At 37.6% G+C, this 15,513-nt stretch overlaps 1 protein-coding gene across 2 annotated transcripts in view; it reads left to right on the top strand.

Moving 5' to 3' along the window:
* Positions 1-299: 299 nt before the first annotated feature.
* LOC120173312 (floral homeotic protein APETALA 2-like) overlaps positions 300-15,513 on the top strand; it is a 28,824-nt gene continuing 13,610 nt past the window's right edge. For both annotated transcript variants that reach the window (XM_039180516.1, XM_039180514.1), the window contains exons 1-2: positions 300-309; positions 4,707-4,714. The gene's annotated coding sequence lies outside the window, so the exon portion shown is untranslated. The remainder of the gene's footprint in view (positions 310-4,706; positions 4,715-15,513) is intronic.

The following is a 15,513-nucleotide window of genomic DNA, read 5'->3' as shown; positions in this document are numbered from 1 at the left end:
AAACTTTTACCTTTTCCTTCCGAAAACTTTACGAGAATTCCTCTGTTTCACTCTAATATTTTCTACGAATTTTTGCTAGGATTTTGTATCTATTTTGTGTGAAAAATCTCTCTCGTTATTTTTCGTCCCCCCCAATGGGTTCTGATTACATATATTTATAGGAATAAAAATCCTATTTTTAGGTATTTACAATCGAATAAAACATTAATGCAATCTGTTTGTGTTTGTTGGTGATGAATGGGTTTCATTCGCCGGACGCCTCGGGGCTGTTGGAGGTGAGAGACGTGCACCGTGAAACTCGGAGGGAGAGTCGTGAGGCGTGGGACTCTCGGCCGTGCGGCGCTGTTGGAAGCAACGCGTGGACTAGGGTTCTGGAAACCCTAGTTTCCAGGTGGGTTGCGAGCTTTGGGTCACTGGTGGACCCGTTGTAATATTTGGGCCTGTAGAAAAAAGAACCGAAATATGTATTATATTTATAATATTACATAGTAATATTATGATTCAATTTTCATAGTCGAAATTAAGTGTCTTCAATAACAACAAAGTGAAATGACCTCTCAGTGTCAAGAAACCTCTCACCGTTACTAATGTTACCACAAAAACACCACGATCTCTCCTTGGACAATCCAGCAGCACTTCCCGCCCAACCAGTCTGCCGTCTCGTTGTGTTGGACCGTGCCAAACACTCCGCCTTGGTTATCAATGAGAATGATGACCCTAATGTGCCATTTCTAATCTGCCACAAAACATCAACTGAGTGAGTCACACTATAAGCAAGCCGAGCAAACCTCCGGATTTAAACTCCATCGTAAAGCCGATTAATATGGAGAAAGATACTTCCACAGTGCCCGTGGCCAATGAACTTTTTGCATGCCTCATGCATATTGAAGCAACTGGCGTCCAAGATGACGCTATGGAATCTTGACCAGGTTCCACCTTTCTTCAAATGTTTTTTTTATGGATTTTAGAACTATTTGTTGGAATGTACAGGGTTGTGGCCATCCTCGGTTCCAAATGGTTGTTCGACAGTACTTGCGAGAATTTAAGCCAAATCTGATCGTTCTCGTTGAAACTCGGATCAGCGGTGCTAGGGCTGACTCCTTTATTGCTTCTATGGGTTTTCCGCACTCCCATCGCATTGAAGCAGCTGGCTTTTTCGGAGGAACATGGATTTGCTAGTATGATTGTGTTTTGCTGGAAATCCTTCTTAACCATTTTCAATTTGTACATTGTAAAATCACTCATAGCTCTACTGGCTTAACTACTTTGGCAACCTTCGTCTATGCAAGCACGACTTGTAACACCCTCATACTGATACGGGTGATTCGATCCGATCTGATATGTCATATTAGGGTCACCGGAGCGACCACAGTAAAAATGATGGGAAATTTTAAATTTTTTCTTAAACCATTTAAAAGCCGTAAAATAATTTATAAATAACAATACAAATACAGAAAACATTCATAAATTGAAATCATACAAGTTTCAGACTCATTATAAAAGTCAAATATAACCTACATGCCCCCTAATTACACCTGTAGCGTACTCTCAAGCATTGCCGAAGGTACTCCCATACTAATGTCGGTATTGCACAAGGTCAATTCTTTTAACATTAAATGGAAAATAACAAAGTTAGCTTTGAGAAAGCTCAGTAATACAAAACTACCAGATGATGATGAAGGATATCATAAAATTTCCTTATTGATTCAAGCATCTACAGGTAAAAGACAGTAAGCTTACAGTTCAGAGGAAACGTTCAAAGAACCAGGTTCAAGAGATTGAAAACAGATGGTCTAGTGTGTTCCCATAAAACATAAATAATATACATATAGTTGAAAAACAGTAATAGTTTATTTCAAGTAAACAACATTTTAAAATCACTGTAATATCCTCCACCGGAACACCGATATGCAATTCCCCCAGAACTGCATCCATAAGGACTTACCTTAAGCATATAGCAAATGAGCATCCCTAAGGGAGTACCTTGGGGCCTATAGGCCTACCCAAGGGTCTCCTTAGGTCCGTAAGGATTTACCAACTTGATTAGAGCTGAACCTTTATACTTCAGACTCCTACCCATATAATATCCAATAGAAATCAGATTGAGCATTAAACTTTAATATCAAAATCATGATCTAGTAGAATATTGAAAAAATGATAATGTAGTTATTTAAATCACATAAATGCCCTCCACTTGTACACCAAAATACAGTCCTCATACCGAGAGAGTGCCTTGGGGCCTTAAAGTCTACCCAAGGAAGCACTTTGGGTCTTGAGAGCCTAGCTAAGGGAACATCTCAGGGCCTAAGAGCCTACCTAAGGGCCACCTTAGGTCTGTAAAGATTTGCCAACTTGATCAAAGCTGAACCTCCATACTCCAGCTTACCCAGATAGTGTTCCAATAAAACAGTTCAAGTAGTGACCAATAGTTCCATGATCCATACATCATGCATATTTTATTTTTCTAGTAAAACAAGTAACCAATAAATCAATATATAAATTAGTAAAAACAATCATAAATCAACCAGTATCAATTTATAATTTCAATACAAATAAAAAGGTCATATAGCACATAGGGAACACACTAAAATATTCAAATATTTTTCGAAGGAACTTGGTTGTTATCAGGGAGGGAAAACGTGAGACTTCTATAGATTGGTCAGATTTCAGAGTCGAAGCATCTATTAAGGGGTTCATTAGTTAACATATCTAATCAACATTAAAAAATTTATGCTTCATGACCATTTACGATTCAGATGTATTAGGAAAGTATTCAAGAACCTTTATATTAGAATTATTTAAAATCCATATATAATAGGAGTGATCCCATTACTCAGGCCATTGAGGCATTTCAAACATTCTTATTCTTGGAGAAATCTTAACAATTTATCCCAAGAAAGGTCAAGAGATGGTTTGCAGTATTCATAATTTATATTGAATTATCAACTTTGAGTCAAGTCGAACTAATCAGATTTTCAACACTCGATCCTTGCTAATTATTCGGGCCAAAACACTTCATAGATATTCACTTCTAAATACTGACTACACTAGTTGAACGGATTTCCTTTATAATCAAAATTGAGTAGATCTTCAGAAGATGGACATATATTTCGATGATATTATTTATTTCTATAATGCAAACGTATCCATAATAACTAACGTACTTGGATCATGCTTCATAACCTTTAGGGTGGTACAACACTTAAGTTTATCGGTGTTCTAGAATTCATTCAGTGACATTTACTTGGTACTCTTCCATAAGGGTATTTAGGTTATTTTCTTCGATTCAGTTGTATGTATCATTTTCAGTAATTTAATCATGTGCATTATTTTCATAAATCTCATCTTCGGGTGCTTAATCATGAAAAATCGAAAATCTTGAGTCTTTTACCGTTTTGGAGGTCATAAACTAATTACTAAAAACTTTAATGAACATATTAGGGGTTAATCAGGTGAAACAGTAATTTTAACGTGTTGAATATGATTTCTCAAGTCACTTCCACTATTAACGCTAACTCGGGTCATTTTTACATTCTAAGTGTAATTTCGTAATTTATTGTCAGTCTTCTAGTCCCTTATGTGAGTTATCCTAGTCTCTTTAGTTTACAAATTTTTACCGCATGCATTTTGAGTTTATCGTAATTAATTATACGCATGTGACTAATAATATTCGTATATGCATTTACTAGTACTAATATGTTCCATAAAACATGCAAAAGATATAAATGTATTACCTCGATTTATGAGCCACATCGATCGATCGTTTAAACACTATTTGATCACTCTCGAACTTTAATTCCACATCTCATAATGTCTCAGATACATGGCACAACAAATTACAACAGAAACAAAACTTAAACGTGAAAATTTTGCATTGAATCGGAAGATAAAATATCAAAAAATAGCTTACCATGTTCGAATTTAACAAAATAGACTTCAAATTCAGACTCATGACGTCGAAAAACATAAAATAGTTTTTTTTTTTAAATAATGACTTTTTTGTCAAAGTCAACTATGATTACTCAACGGTTAGTCAAAGTCAAAAGTCTAAGTTGACTCAGTTGGGAATGGATCGGTTCAGTCTAATGCAGATCGATTCAGATAAGTTCGGTCCAATTGAACTGATTCCAGAAAATTCTTTGCTCACCAAGAAGCCCTACATGCAACGGTAGCACAGGGCAACGCGTGACGACGACGACAGGAACAATTTCGATGGTCGATCACTCCCTGATTCATTTTCATACCATAAACAGTCAATTTCAAGTCAAATGAGCAACCAAAATCACAAGAAACCACCAAAAATGTAATTGTACACTTACCCACTTTGGTCGGAGGAAACGATGGTTGGAGGGGACGCCATCGAATGGGTTTTGGTCAGAACAGAGGGGGGAACTCAACAGTTGCGACGTTGAGGCAAACGATCATTGGGAACAGTCTGAATCAACAAAAATTAGTGGCGATTGTTTGGGTTTTTTGATGAAGATTCGATTGGTTCTCCACCACAAACGGCGGGGGTTTACGATGAATGGTGCCTTGGGTTTTGATCGGACTGGGATGGAAACTCAAACGGTGGTGACGGTGTGATGAACAAACCACGGGTTTGTTGGGAAATCACTAAAAACTGAGGCGGCAATATTTGTTCTCCGACGAGGTTTTCAAAGGGTTATTCACGATCAACGGAAACATTTCATGATGAACGGTCAGAGGAGTTTTGGTCGCACGACGGCGACCCATGCTTGCTGCAGGACACGGTTTCAAACCGTTCCAACCACTTATTTTCTCTCCTTTTTTTTCTCTTTGTTGACAAAAGAGGGGTAAATCTAGAACTAGGTTCCTAAACTCTCAAAAGTTCCAAAAACTACCTTAACAACTTCAGAATCATACAGTTTGGTCCCCAAAATTAACTAAATTAAATTCAAATTAAAACCGAACGAAAATTGGGGTGTGACACGACTGTTGCCAAGCCTAAACGCCAATGGCCGCATCTCCATGCCATTGCGAGCTCCGTTTCTGATCCTTGGTAATCACGGGCGGCTTTTATTCCACTTTGAGCAAAGCTGAGAAAAACAATTGTGCTAGTTCAACAAGGTCAAGCCGGAATTTCCAAGATTTTTTCTATAATTTTGGCCTCCTTGATATAGGGTTTCAAGGACGGGATTCTCTTGGAACCGAGGAAATTCCTATGCTAGACTTGATCGAATCTTATGCAACAACATTTGGGACGAACCTTATCCGGAGGATGTGGTGCACCATTTGTATCTCATGAGATCGGATCACCGGCCTCTCCTATTTTGTGTTGGTAACTTTAGCTCCAGGAATCGAACCAATTTTATTCGATTTCCATATGAACAATTCGAACTATATTAGGGGTTGATTTTCAAGGTTGCTCCTTATAGCATTAATTGAATGCATTGCATCTAATTTATATACGAAAATAGTAAAGTGGCTATAATCTTCAGAAAATGGTCCCCGTTTCTATTATTTGGTTGTTACTATTAATTATCTTCTCACAAAAATAAAAGTTATTAATTAATATTTATCCAAAAATAAATTCCTAGTAATAACACTACTAAGATATCCACGAGCATATAGGTGCCACGTGTAGTCATAGCAATTAGTTGGAATATAATATATGTGATTGTCTAATTAGAAAATCAATTTTTTTAATAAATATAGGGTAATTAGAAGTGATAATATTTGTTCTAAAGACTCTCAATCATTTCATAATGAATGTTTAAATATTCTACAATATTTGGTGTTCAAATTTGAGACCTTTAAGGATAACAATCATAATCACTGAGGCAATTTGTCGTGATAGAAAATCAATTTAAATAAGTTTAGAGAAAATCGCCTCAGTGACCAAAAATGTCTTATAATATACGATTTTAACCAACTTTTTCCGGATTTGCCAAAATGACCAACAAAATCGTAATGCGATCGCTAATTCGCAACGCGATCTCCATTATCGCAAATTCGCGTTGCATTTCGCGTTGCGATAGTTGGAAATCGCGTTGCGATGGTCTACAGTGTCGTTGCGATTTTCCCAATTCGCAATGCGAATAAGTAAATCGCAACGCGAATTGGGAAAATCGCAATGCGATACTGACTATCGCAATGCGATACTTACTATCGCAATGCGATAATACAAAATCGCAACGAGATACTGACTTTCGCAATGCGATTCTGACTTTCGCAACGCGATTTACATAGCGACATTCGTATTAACGCGTATTTTTTTTTCAAATTCTAAACACGAATTTTTTCTTAATAAATCGAAAACTGAACCGTCCACAGTAATCGCAACTCATAACCTCAAACCCAAAATCACAACACTCAGTCCCATCTCCATCTCTCACTCTCTACGGCGAAATCCGTCCCCATCTCCGAAGATTTCTGTCCCCATCGCCGGCGAAATCCCTCACAACCATTCACAGTCAAAAATCCCTCACAATCATTCAGAAATGGAAAATCAACCTCCGAGGGTTAGTTTTTTTATTTTTATTTTGAAATTTTTGCATTATTTTAGGTTTTTCATATTGAGATTGATGATAAGTTTACTGGTAATTTCAATAATAGATTAACCATTTCACTTAGATTTCTTATTAAATTCATTCGATTGCTGCCAATACTGCTAAACTGTTTAGCCTGTGAAGTTAGTATTTGTCTTTGTTTTGTCTTTTGGTTGAAGTAATGCAGAAGAAGAATAGTTTCGAGAATGAAAATCGCAACGCGGAAATAACTATCGCTACGAGAGAATCGCAACGCGAAATGAAAATCGCACGCGAAACCAAAATCGCATTGCAATTTTCATTTCGCGTTGCGATTTTCATTTCGCGTTGCGATTCTCTCGTCGCGATAGTCATTTCGCGTTGCGATTCTCTCGTTACGATAGTCATTTCCACGTTGCGATTCTCATTATCTCGTTGCGATTTTCATTTCAACCAAAAGACAAAACAGTGTTGCAAATTTTAGTTTCAAGAATAAACTACTATTTATGTTTATTGTTTTTGGTATATCTTGACAGTGTAGTTTTTGGTATATCTAACTTGGTATGTTTATTGTTTTTGTAGAATTTTTTTTCGGCTTCATTGACATTAAGGAATAAAGTTAGCATAGCCACTACAATTGCTTCGAAGCTTTCACCTGCACAAAGAAAATTGTTTGAAGAAACCTGCTTCGGGCCATGGCCGAGAGTACAGCATCCGGGTGGAGATGCTAATTTGACCCATTTGTGGCTTCAGACCATGACTAGCGATCTACCCGACAGTATACAACGTGGTGAGGAAGAGATATGGTTTCATTTTCCACCGGCGTATACTTGTTTTGGGCGGAAGGAGTTCTGCTTAATCACTGGTCTACGATTCAGACACGATGATGTAGGCCGGTACACTCGTCATATCACCCGCCCATCATGGTTATCCAGGGTTTTTCCTGATGAGTCAATAGAGAAGCCGAACTTACACGTCGACGACATGAAGAAATTGTTTAATAAGAAAGATGGTTTTACTCGGATGAATGACGTCGATGTTGTCCGAGTATGCGTTCTACTACTTTTGTATGACGGCTTTTTAGGTAGAGAGGCCAGACAACCTATTCCTCAGGAGCTAATATTATTGGTAGAGGACCTAAATGCATGGAATCTGTTTCCGTGGGGTTCGTATATATGGAAAGCTACCTGGACTAAGTTGTCGTCTGCCTTTGATGACCGCAAAAGTTTGCGGGGTGATGGGTCGAAATACACTTTGTCAGGCTTTGTTTGGGCCTTTAAGGTAAGAATTTCTATATAATGTTTTCAAAATTATAATTAATTATTTAACAATTACTAATGTTTGTTATTATATTGTTTGTAGATTTGGATATTCGAGGCCTTTCCCGCCATGAAGACATATGCAATAAAAACTTCAAATGATATTCCCAGGGCTATTTCCTGGAAGAGGAAACATATGTTGGATTGGGAAGACTAAATACCATATGCGACAATAAATAATGTAATTTAACACAAATACTATCATATATAAACAAGTTATTAATAGTAGACGTTTAACTTTGTTTGAGTTTTTATATTTTTAGGAGGCCAACATTCCATTAATTAGACTGACACCCACGGAGGCTGAGCTTGCCACTGATTGGTGGCAAGCTAGTCAGCGTTTTCTTGATGGCACGAATGATGAGCAGCCTCCACTTCCTCCACTTCGAGAGCCATCACCTCACCCAGAGCCATCACCTATCCCGTCACATCATCGAGCCTCTTCTCCACCATCACCTCATGATAGGCGACCGGAAAAGATGCCACGACTTATATCTCCCTGTTCTCCACCTCCACGGGATGAGTTAAGGGAGTTACGTGATGAGTTCAATGCCTTGCGTGAGGAGATCGGTACTCTACTCGATAACGATGGTGCATGGCGTGTGGAGGTGTCTACTTTACGTGGTGAGGTTGCCGCTCTACGTGAGATGGTAGTATCGTTGCAGAATGAGGTTCATACTCTACGCAACGAGGTAAGTTTAAGATTTTCCATATTTAACTTGATGATAAATTTACTCGTAATTTCACTTAAATTAACCATTTCACTTAGATTGCTTAGTAAATTTATTCGGTTGCTGCCAATACTGCTAAACTGTTTATTAACACTGTGAAGTTAGTATTTATCTTTTTGTTTTGTCTTTTGGTTGAAGTAAATTTATTCAGTTGCTGCCAATTCTGCTAAACTGTGTATTCTTTAACACTGTGAAGTTAGTATTTGTCTTTGTTTTGTCTTTTGGTTGAAAGTTTGAAATATATTTGTCTTTGTTTTCATTGTTTAAATATCATGTCTGTTTATTTACTGATATTTGTATTTAATTATTTAGCGGACCGATAAGGTGGATGCTTTACGTCGGGTTTTTCTTGCACGACAGAGTTCACGCATCAGACGGCATGCACGTGCTATTAAGTCTCCGTATACCCCAATATTGCGAAGACACCGTAAGAAGAAGCCCGACTCGCCTGTCATCCCTCAAGAGTCCACTCCTATCGTTGAAGAGGCCCCTATCATTCCTCGAGAGTCCCCTCCCACCGTTCAAGAGGCCACTGTCATCCCTCAAGAGTCCACTCCTATCGTTGAAGAGGCCCATATCATTCCTCGAGAGTCCCCTCCCACCGTTCAAGAGGTAACTGTCATCTTTGTAGAGGTCCCTCCCACCATTCAAGAGCCCGATTCACATGGCGTCATATGTAGGATTCTTAAGAAACCCTCTGACGTACCGGACATTATGGATTCAAGTTGGCTCTCGTATGAGTTACCGGCCAGTACCATACCGGTATCTGAAGTGGAGAGGAAACAACTACCGGACACAATTCTGGATAACACCCTTTGGGCTAAGACCGCAGTTGATTTTTATCTACATGAGCGAAGCCAGAGGTGTTTCACTGACATATGCAAGCTCAATGATGATATCTATTTGTTGCTTGATCGGTCTTGGTGGGGCGTATTATTAGGGGTCGAAGACAATGGCTATTTCGATGGAGGGGTAAGTCTTATATTTTTCTTATATTTTAATTTGATTATTTTTTTGTAAATTTATGTAAGTTACTAATATATGTCTTTTTTTGTAAAACAGCATATCGATGCGTGGGTGTCACGTCTTCTAATAATTAGGAAACTTAAGGAAAATAAAAGAAATACACGATATACAATTATGCCGACGTCTTTTAACGCCGTTCACTTGAAGAATCAACGAGATGAATCATTTGCGTTGGGCAATGGACAAGCTAAACTTTATCCTTCATGGTGGGAGGTCGATAAGGTTAGTGTTTATTTTAGATTGAGTTTAAAGGTATTCATAAATAAGTGCGCAAATGAATGAATTATTACTTATGATTGCAGGTGTTTATCCCTGTTTTGGAACGTAACCATTGGCTTCTCGTCGAGCTTCAGATCCCATCCCTTAAGGCAATAGTATATGACAGCATGATAAATTACATATCATTGGCTGATTTAAGAGATATTATTAAGGGATGGAGCTCTTATTTGGCTAAATTCTTGGATGCGATAAATTATTGGACTCGTTCTGGAAACAAGAAGCCAAAGAAGCTCAATATTACAGTTAGCAGAGACGAGACCGCACCACAACAAACGAAAGGACCCAGAGGGGATTGTGGTCCTCTCGTATGCTTGGCGTTGGACCGTTTGATGACAGGAAGTATAAAGTATCTACCTCCCACCGATATAGATAGAGCTGTAGTAGGCTTGTGGTTTCGACATTATATGGCTAGATCGATATATACGAGACGCTGCCTACCTGCATCCGCGTTATAAAAATGTCCATAAACAATTGGTGTGTTTATAGGCTTGTGGTTTGAAAATGTTTGGTTAAGTACCTAGAATTCAATAATTTGCTGTTTGTAGGTTTTAGATGTATAGAAAGTGTTGTTTGAGCAAATGTTTGGTTTATGCAGGTTAATCTCAGAAGTGAGCTGCGTGAAAATGATGTATGGCTGCAAAAGTTGATTCAATAGTAGAAGTGTTATTTTCTCTAATAATTATTGCTTATTTTTTGATTGTTTAATTGATTTGTAAAAGGTGATTTGTAAAAGTTGATTTGTTTAATTGATGTTAACATAATTCTTATTTGTGCTTGTTTAATTGATTGAAATGTAATGATTGATTTTGTTGATTTCAATCTGCATTATGTTGAAGGCAAAAAGTACTATCGCAATGCGAAATGAAAATCGCAACGAGAGAATCGCAACGCGAAATGAAAATCGCAACGCAAAATTAAATTCGCGTTGCGATTTTCATTTCGCATTGCGATTCCCTAGTTGCGATTTTCATTTCGCATTGCGAAATTAGCGTTGCGATTTTCATTTCGCATTGCGATTCTCTCGTTGCGATTTTCATTTCGCATTGCGATAGTAATTTCCGCGTTGCGATAGACATTAAGATGATTGCCTATTAAGTGATAACAACTGAACAGATCATAGCAATTTTCAAACTCAAGTTACTAATACATGTCTAACTGAAAATGTTAAAAGTTCACACATAAAATCTACATAATACAACGTTTTCATTTAAAAATCACCTAAGTTAACAGTCCCAAAAGGTGAAGCCAGTTGTGATTGGGATTTTAAAGATGATTGCGATTTTGATTGCCTTTTTCTTGACACCATATGAGCTTTGGATTTTGATGATGATCCATATTTTGGTAGAGGAAAAGATGATTGTGATGGCACTGGTGATCCACATGTCAACCTTGTATGACCACTTTCCTTGCACCGACTACATGTCGATCTCTTCTTCTCTTCACCCTTAGACGGTATACGATCGTGACTTTTTGGTCAGCCAGGTAGCCTTCTATCCATGGCTGGTGGCAAAACAGTTTGTAAGTCATCTGGTATCTCCCACTCAGAAGGATGTGGAATAGGGTAGACAATCTCGGCATAAGTCTGTCGATATACTTCTGTAGTGTAGCAATCCATAGCGTATGTGCTTGAATCATCTTGGTTTAGATGAAGAGCAACTTTTATAACATGGCCACACAGATAACCAGATGTTTGTCATTTCATACAACTACACGTCCTTGCATTTAGATCGACAAGCCCATTTAAGTTATTATCCAGTACTTCAAACAAAGCGTTTGAACATGGTTCAACTCTCCATGACGTTGACTTCACAACACGTTTCGTTATCTTTTTTTCAGTCCATGGTGTAACACGATGTTCCAATGTTCCTGTAAATTTAAATAAATAATACTTAGTAAAATATATGATAAGTTACGAATTCAAAGAAATAATACCTGCATGGTTTCTTTTCTTGTAGTACCACTGTTGAATAGAGGCTCGAAAAAACTCCATTAACATAGTAATGGGTAATTTTCGGGAATGACGACTTAGAGCGTTGATTGATTTTGCACTATTAGACGTCATGAAACCATATCTTGCTCCAAGTTGATGTACTCTTGACCATCTTTCAAACCCGACATCTTCTAGTGTTTGAGCACACTGAGGCAAAACACGTCTTAAATAGTTTATATGCTTATTGAAATCCACTTCCCGATAAGCTTTTACAACCTTCCAGTATGTCCATTTGTGCTTTTTTATACCAGCAGACCTTGATTTTAGATTTCTATACAAATGAACACCACAAAGTTCATGAAAAGCATCTAGGAAACACCTTCTAATAGCGTTGTCAATTGAGTTTGCCCTATCGGATATGATTGTCAGATTGCTAATAGGACCTATGCAATCCCTAAGATGCCCCATAAACCATGTCCATGAATCAGAGGTTTCAGATTTGCCAACCCCGTAAGCTATTGGCAATATCCCATTGTTAGCATCCATGGCTACTGCTAATAAGTTTACTCCAAGGTATCGACCTTTCAAATGTGCTCCGTCAACTATAATAACTGGGCGCATGCAAGTAATAAACGAACGAATCTACAAAATAATATACACAAGAAATATAATCATTTAAATGTGAAATGCATGTAACTAACAGAAATGAGTCAACAAAATTATATTGATTTACTAACCGCAGCACCAATGGCGATAAACAACAACTCAAAGCGTCCATCTCTATCTGTTTTGATATGAGTTACCGACCCAGGATTTTTCAACTTTAAATTGTGACAATAAGCCGGCAGTTGGGCAAACGATGCTTCTGGCGACCCCCTCAACAATTCCAAGGCATAACATTTGGCTCTCCAAGCTTGAAAATACGATATACTAATCTTGAACCGAGCATTCATGTCAGTCATAATTTCATGTCCCCGATATACCCTGCCATTCAAAAACATTAACTCAGCCAGAAAACCACCCAACACCTTTTTGTTTGCCTGTCTATGGTTAGGAAAAACTTGGGTTCTTGAACATGTATGTTTATCAATAAAAGTCCTAACTTGAAACATTTCGCAATCTTTTATCCTCTTTGCAATCATACGCCACGTACAGTTTTTGTCAATCATACACCTTGTTTCGAAACGATCTTTGCTTGATTTGTTAACTTTTAGTTGATAGCCATCTTCCACACATTTCGTATACAAAGCTATCTTCAAGTCTTCCTTTGTATCAAAACAATCATCTTTCTTGATACGAATAACTTTTGTGTAACAATCAACTGTTTTCTTTACCAACTCTTCTTCCGGTATCTGAAGTAATTCTGGCATATTCCAGTTATACTCCCGTGGCATTTTCTTTTCTTCGGGGACTTTTTCTTCTTCTTTTTCTTCTTCAGGATTATATGAATTACAGAATAGATGTTCAACATGTTCATTCACAGCCTCCACTTCCTCCTCATTATCATCAACAACATCTTCCTCGGTAACGGTTATTTCATCATCAAAATTCGGGTATTGACCAATATCAAAATCATTACACGCAGGGTCTGTTTCTTCTTCTGAAACATCATCAAAATCCGAGTATTGACCAATATCAAAGTCCGGGTATTAACCAAGATCAAATTTCGAATACTGGCTAGTACTCACAATTTTTTCTCTTGGCTCATCATCGTCTAATTGGTCAATACGAAAACTGGAATTTGGTGCTGAAAGTTGATTGGGATTTGGATTAGAGAAAGGTTGTGGGTTTTGAGAAAAACTTAGTTGATTACTACCCGCTATTGACCCAACAATACTACTTCTAGGTTCAACAGCATACAATGTAACATCATCACTTGAAACACTAATGTAAGCAATGAATCGTTCAACATCTTCATTGTCGGTTAACAAATAAACTTTACCATTCCTCTGATAAGATAGCCTAAATCCACTTAGGGGCTCTAAATTCAATTTCTTTGAAACACGTAACATTAGAGTTTCATAAGTTAACTTTTTTAATGACAGTTTTAGTTGAAGATTCATGGGTAAAGGCATATATTGTAAAACACCATGAGCATTCTCCCATGACCCTCCAAAACACAAATCTATCCAAACATGATCAACATTAGATGATTTCATGGTTGTAAATTAATTTACTAAACAAACGAGCTGCGAAACTAAGACCTGTTGTCGGATGGGGAAGGATGTAGGAACGGATATAGGAACGGATGTCGCCAGAGAGAGTGATAGATGGAGATGGAATGAGTTGCGATTTAGGGATTTAGGTTATGAGTTGTTGCTTCTGCGTAGATATATACACAAAAAATTTGTGTTGCGAAACAAAAACCTATTGCGAACTTTGAAAATCGCATTGCGATTCTGTATTATCTCGTTACGAAAGTAAGTATCGCGTTGCGATTTTCCTAATTCGCAATGCGAATAAGTAAATCGCAATGCGAATTTGGACAATCGCAATGCGATACTGACTATCACAACGAGATAATACAAAATCGCAACGAGATTCTGACTTTCGCAACGAGATTCTGAAAATCGCAATCATCTTCAAAATCCCAATCACAACCGGCTTCACCTTTTGGGACTGTTAACTTAGGTGATTTTTAAATGCAAACGTTGTATTATGTGTATTTTATGTGTGCACTTTTAACATTTTTAGTTAGGCATGTATTAGTAACTTGAGTTTGAACATTGCTATGATCTGTTCAGTTGTTATCACTTATTAGACATTCATTTGACTATCGCAACGGGGAAATCGCAACGCGAAAATGGCTATCGCAACGCGAAAATGGTTATCGCAATTCGAAATGAAAAATCGCAACGCGAAAATGGCTATCGCAACTAGAAAATCGCAATGTGAAATGAAAATTGCATTGCGATTTTCTCCTTGCGATTTTCATTTCGCATTGCGATTTTTATTTCGCGTTGCGATTTTCTCGTTGCGATAGTCAGTTTCGTGTTGCGATAGTCTGTTTTGCCTTCAACATAATGCAGATTGAAAATCAACAAATCAACTATTACATTTCAATCAATTAAACAAGCACAAATAAGAATTATGTACACATCAATTAAACAAATCAACATTTACAAATCATCTTTTACAAATCAATTAAACAATCAAAAAAAATAATAATTCTTATTTCTTCATAAATAATTGAATCAATGAATCAACAACTTTGTGACCCCGTACATCCATTTCACGCAGCTCACTTAAGGATTAACCTGCAGAAACCAAACATTTGCTCAAACAATACTTCCTACACATCTAAAACCTACAAACAGCAAATTATTGAATTCTAGGTACTTAACCAAACATTTTCAAACCAAAAGGAGTATATATGTTAACAAAACTTGCATTTGACTTACCAATTAACAATGGACACTTTCATAAGGCGGATGCAGGTAGGCAGCGTCTCGAATATATTGCTCTAGCCATATAATGCCGAAACCACAAGCCTACTGCAGCTCTATCTCTATCGGTGGGAGGTAGAAACTCTGTGCTTCCCGTTGTCAAACGCGCCAAGCACAAGCATACGAGAGGACCACAATCCCCTCTGGCTCCCGGTGATTGTTGTGGCGCGGTCTCGTCTCTGACAACTGTGACATTGAACTTCTTTGGCTTCTTGTGTCCAGAATGAGTCCAATAATTAATCCCATCCAAGAATTTAGCCAAATGAGAGCTCCATCCCTTGATCATATCTCTCA

The sequence above is a fragment of the Hibiscus syriacus genome, unplaced genomic scaffold (assembly GCF_006381635.1).
Source record: "Hibiscus syriacus cultivar Baekdansim isolate YM2019G1 unplaced genomic scaffold, ASM638163v2 tig00111942_pilon, whole genome shotgun sequence".
Taxonomy (NCBI): domain Eukaryota; kingdom Viridiplantae; phylum Streptophyta; class Magnoliopsida; order Malvales; family Malvaceae; genus Hibiscus; species Hibiscus syriacus.
Note: the sequence above shows the minus strand (reverse complement) of the source record. Positions and strands in the feature narration are given on the sequence as shown.